The sequence below is a fragment of the Sciurus vulgaris genome, assembly GCF_902686455.1.
Source record: "Sciurus vulgaris genome assembly, chromosome: 9".
NCBI classification, from domain to species: Eukaryota; Metazoa; Chordata; class Mammalia; order Rodentia; family Sciuridae; genus Sciurus; species Sciurus vulgaris.
Window position 1 is genome coordinate 71,260,544 of NC_136469.1, and position 5,396 is coordinate 71,265,939.

At 45.1% G+C, this 5,396-nt stretch overlaps 1 long non-coding RNA gene across 1 annotated transcript; it reads left to right on the forward strand.

Moving 5' to 3' along the window:
* The first annotated feature begins 965 nt into the window (after window positions 1–965).
* Window positions 966–3,859, forward strand: LOC306669388. The gene is made up of 3 exons (XR_013766079.1): window positions 966–1,117; window positions 1,328–1,465; window positions 3,037–3,859. It is a non-coding gene; the product is annotated as an uncharacterized lncRNA (long non-coding RNA).
* The last annotated feature ends 1,537 nt before the right edge of the window (window positions 3,860–5,396 follow it).

Here is a 5,396-nt window from a genome sequence, read left to right on the forward strand (position 1 = left end):
AATTATTTAAAAATTTTGACTTGTAAAAGTGGTATAGTTATAGATAAATATGTAAATACAAGTGCTTTGGGCACTGATTTAAAAATGGATTTTTTCTTTTTTTCCTAGTGTGCTTAAGAACCAATATACTGACTTTTGGTTTTGAAATTTTCAGAATCTGGCTTTCATTGCTTCAGGAAAAGGGAAGCAATAGATTCTCTAGCATTCCTCCAGCTTTAAAGAATGATTATTGTACCAGACCTTTTATCAGCAATCACGAGCTCAGTCATCTCTTGTACCATGCTGGGCTATCCCAGATGCCTTTGAGCGACAGTTGTGCACACTCTAGGAGTCAGCTACATCCTTAGTTCATGGGGATGGCAATTCAACTGCCCCTCAACGACCCTTGGATTTGGAATCCGATGATTTGATTCAGTTTTAGTTCACCCCAACCTGAACATCTGCTCAGGGGTTCATAATTGTGGTTCTTAGTGTCTTGGGATCTTGCATCGATATTAACTCTCCTAAGATTGAATTCTGTTTTCCATCCACCTCGGGTTCACTTTTCCTATCTGTAAAAACCAGTGTTGCTGGTTGGTCCCTGTCTGCTCTGCGAGTCTTCCCTGTGACCTGGGTCCTCAGGCCCTGGTGTTTACTGTGCTGTCCAGGCTGCATCCGTCTTCTTCCTTCAGCCCGCCCAGGATGGGCAGAAGGCTGGGGAGCAGAGCAGTCGGGTGGATCCCACCTACGACCTGACCCCGCAGCCACGAGCCCCGCGCCCAGCGGGAAGCCTGGCGCACGCCCGACCCAAGTCTGCGCGCAGCCTCCCCGCGCCTGCGCAGGCGCCGCCCGCGGTGAGGGCTCGGGGCGGGCGAGGGGGCGCGGCGGGTGTGCAAGGCTGTGTGTGCGATGGGGTCGTCCCGGTCCCGGGAAGCTGTACCGCGGCTGCAGCGGAGTCCTGGGTCTGCGGACCGCTGCAGGGGAAACACTGTCCTCTCCTCTGGGTGGCATGATGTCAGAGCCCGAAAGTGAAGGTAACCGGCGCTGATAAGCAGGGAGGCTGTAGAGGCCTCTGCTAGAGCCAAAAGGGAGGGACAACTCTAGGCTGGCTCTTGGGACAGCAGCAACAACAAAAAGGGTAAAGTCTTTATTTTTAAATTTTTTTAGATTTTTTACAGACTGCATTTTGAGTCATTGAACACAAAGGGATTAGGTTGGGGGTGAGAGAAGAATGAAGGGTAGTTTTTATTCATGTGTCAGGGTTGCAAGGGTGGGCTTTATAGAGTCTAAAAATTCTCCCTTATTTTGGGCACATTTTAAAAAGGTGTTTTCATTTACACGCGCTTAGGCCCTGGGGCAGGCGTGTTTGCAGTCCTCCTACTGGACTCACTTCACGTATAAAGATCCTTGCCCATGGTATGAGTGATCTGCTGCAGCTGCTAAGACAGGACAGGTGGAAGAAAGCATAAATATGGAGAATACCAAGGTAAAGATCCTAGAAATTTGCCTTTAGCCACTTGTAGGATGTCCAAACAGTGTTAATGTTGCAAGCTCAGTCCTTGTCCCTGTTGCCAATCTAATAAGGAGGAAAAGGTTTTGAGACAAAAGTAAAATAGTTTTATTGATCTTCTAGCAGAGGGGAAACCCAGGACTGCTGTCCCAGAGGCTGGGATTCTCCCTGCTAGGGTTAAAACAGGGTCTTTAAAAAAGGAACAAGGCCTGGGATCCAAATATTACCAGTATATAAAATGAATGTTCAATGCAGTCCTCGAGAGAGTCATTGCTCCATTTTTACAGTTTATTCATGTGGAAAGTGATATGGTTTTCAGGCAGAGGACAGGATAGCTTTTTAGGGAGTTGGAGCAGTCTTAGTCCCTGCTTAGTCTCTGCTTTTAGGGAAGGAGAGGTGGGGGAAGAAGAGAAGGAAGGAAGGAAGGGAGGAAGAGAGGGAGGGAGGGAGGGGGAGAGAGAGAGAGGGAGGGGGAGGGAGAGAGAGAGAGAGAGAGAGAGAGAGAGAGAGAGAGGGAGGGAGAGAGAGAGAGAGAGAGGGAGAAGAAAGACATGTCTTTTTTAAAACAAGCCACCTGAGGATGGGCAGCAAAGTTTGCTCTCAAGGCATAAAATGGACTCCTGTTACATTCCTCCACTGTCAATTTCTACCCTCCATTTCTCTGAAAAAATGGGTGACATCCTCTCCTAATGGATGATGAAGGGGGTCCTGAAAATGGAGGGTTTTTGTCTGTTATTGTCATTTTTCCTTCTGGGCAGTTACCAGAAGGGATGGAGCTGTGTTCCCTCCCTTGGTGGGGACCAGTAGGAAGCATACTCATGTCGAGCAGTTAATATTTGTCTGCTTTGTTGTACATACTGTTCTAATCTAGCTTTTTTTCTGTGATAGCCACACTTGCCCTTCTCCCCTTGGAGTACTAGGAAGGCTCTCCCATACACTTTTATAGGGGCTCATTTTAAGCCTGCTTCTGGGTACCACCTGTATTTGAAGGAGAACAATTGGTAACACATTATCCCATTGCAAATGAGTCCTAGATGTAATTTCTTTAGGGTATGATTCATCTTTTCTGTTTTTCCTGTAGATTGGGGTCTTCAGGATACCAGCAGCTTCTATTAGATATCCTACATTTTGCTCACTTATTGGGTTACTTTGTAATGAATGATAGTCATTTATCAGTCTGCACCCAGGAGGGGAATCCATGTCTTGGGGTTAGTTCCTTTAAGACAGCTTTAGTTATTTCCATAGCTTTTTCTTTTCTGGTGGGATAAGCCTCAACCCACCCTGAGAAGATGTCTACCAGTATCAGCAAATATTTGAAGTTCTCATGGCATGGGACATTTGGATTAAATCTTTTTACCAATCATCAAAAGACTGTATTTCTACAGCATTCTGTTTCTTTTGCAGTTGGCTGCCTTTCAGATTGTTTTGTGTGCCAAGGACATAGTTTTGAGTCGTCTGTGAATAGTCTGTTGGAAGCAAGGACTTTGCATGTGTGGCTTGATGAAATTTAACAAGGCATCCCTCCCAAAGCGAGTTCTTTCTTGAAGGTGTTTTACCAAAGGCAAGACCAGTGCTTCAGGCAAGAGGATGAGCCTGTGGGAATTCTCTTTTCACTTGATACTATTATCCCAGAAGTCAACTCCACTCTATGATGCATTTCTCATCTATGTCTAAGGAGGTTTGTATTGGTCTAATTCAAACTGAGGTATTAGGGTCTGGTAAACGTTTTTTTTTTTTGGTATGGTCTTTTTGGCTACCCTATCAGCAGCCTGATTTTCTCTGACCATATAAATGTCTGTCTTCTTATGACAGACTTCTGTATGACTGTCAACTCCTCTGGTTTGGTCATAGCCTGTGCCAGTGTCAATATTTTAAGGGCATGTTTAATGCACATAGTATCATGAAAATAATTTTCAGTTAGCATAACGTTTACCTTTATTCCTTTGGACGATCCGAGAGCTCTTATCAGAGTAGTTTGGCTTTATGGGCTGATATTTCCAGTGACAGTCTTAGATTCCTGTACCTATTGTTTTGTGACCACCCTTTGTCCAGTTATCTGCTGGTCATTATCCAGGAAGTTGCTCCTGTCAGTGAAAAGGTCCGGGTTCATCCAGCTCTTGATAGGCTAGACACCAGAACTTGGTGAGGAACTAACACAGTAATGGGTTTTCCTAGAATGAATTTGTCACCTTTGTAGTAAATCACATGTGGCAGTCACCCCTGAAGGCAGCCATCTTTTTGCTGTGTGGTCAAGCTGTTTTGACAAACAGGTTGCTGGTCGTAGTATGTCTCCTAATGTCTGTAAGGGAACCTCGAGGGCTGTCCCATGTTTCTGTAGTCCAAATTCCTTTTGTAAGTTGGGCAGGCCCAGGGCAGAGGCTGTCAATGAGGCTTTAGCTTCACATTCTGAAATCATAATTAAAGGCCTTTTATCAGATTCTTAAGACTCATTGAGGGATTTCGCTGTTAAAATTAGGGATCCAACTATGTCAGAATTCTGCCATTCCCAGGAGCCCATGTAACTCTCTAGTTCCTGGGTTCTCTAAGGCTTCAGAGAGCCTGCTTCTGATCTAACGTCAACCTTTGGGTTCCTTGGCTAATCTGGAACACCAGAATGTTTATACATCTGACTCTTCAGTGGACATCTTATATTCACACGAGGCAAGGCAGTCCAGTACAGTCATAGTGTTAGAAATGCAGCGTTCACAGTCAGGGTTGGCTATAAACAATTCACCCACGTATTGTAAAGGATTCCTTGATCTAGCCATAACCCTCACACATCTTTTGCTATACTCTCATTAAATGGAGTGTGAGTTTTTAAATCTCTGAGGTAGGAAGTCCAGCAATACTGTGTGGTTACTTTGGTTTTGGGGTCCTACCACTTAAAAGCAAATGGTAATTGGGATTTGCTTTCCAGTGAAATGGAGAAGAATACAACCCTATAAGTCCAGCACTGAACCAGTCCCCTGGCAGCCCTGTTAGCAGGGTGTAGGCATTTGGTACCATGGGGTGAATATCCTGGGCATTATTATTTATAGCTCCTAAGTCTTATACATTTCAGTACTCATCAGTGTGAGGTTTATTAACAACCAGGGTTGGAGTATTATAGGGGATCTGGCAAAGCTGATTCCTTTTAAAAAATTTGTCTCAGAAGAGGCTGGTTCCTCTTAGGTGGGAATGGTGGTATTATTTCTTGCTGTGGCAGGTTACTGCCTCCATCTATATTGAGATGGTGTTGATCTGCCTTCCTGGGGTCCTGTTAGCCTATGTGGCTTTACTCAGTTTTTTTTTTCTGGTTGGCAAATGAAAGCTGGAACTGGAGTGTGTTAGCCAGTGGCACTTTCAAATAAAGTACTGTTTTTGGATGAGGTTTTAAGCACAACAAATCTCATTCCAGGAGAGGAATTGGACAGTCTGGCATGTGTAAAAAGCTATGCTTCAAATTCTGTTCTCCCAGCTTGTATTCAGAGGGTTGGAGCAGTGGATGCTCGTGAGCCTGAGCCCTCACTCCTAACATGACCGTGATGAAGTGTGTACTTCAGTTGAGTCCCTGCTGTCGATTGTACTTAGGGCTCCTGTGGGGCTCCTTTGGCTCATCTCACAGCCATTGCCTTTTGCTCTCTGGTTTGCACCAGGCTTCTCAGTGCCCAGGCTCACCTCCAAGGGTGCCTGGTCACTTCTCTTAACCCGGAATTGCAAAGCCTGACCAAAGACACTGCAGTTCTTGAGCTCTACCCTCCGTTTTATTCTCCTGTTATTGCACATGCACATCCTGCTGGTCTCCCTGTGCAGTCATGCTAATGCATGCTCATTGCAAGAATTGCTTTGCCTCAGTAATGGGTGTTCATGGCCAAATGGGATATCCTGTCAGATTTTAAAAGGAAGGTCATTTTTGTCCCTGGGTTAT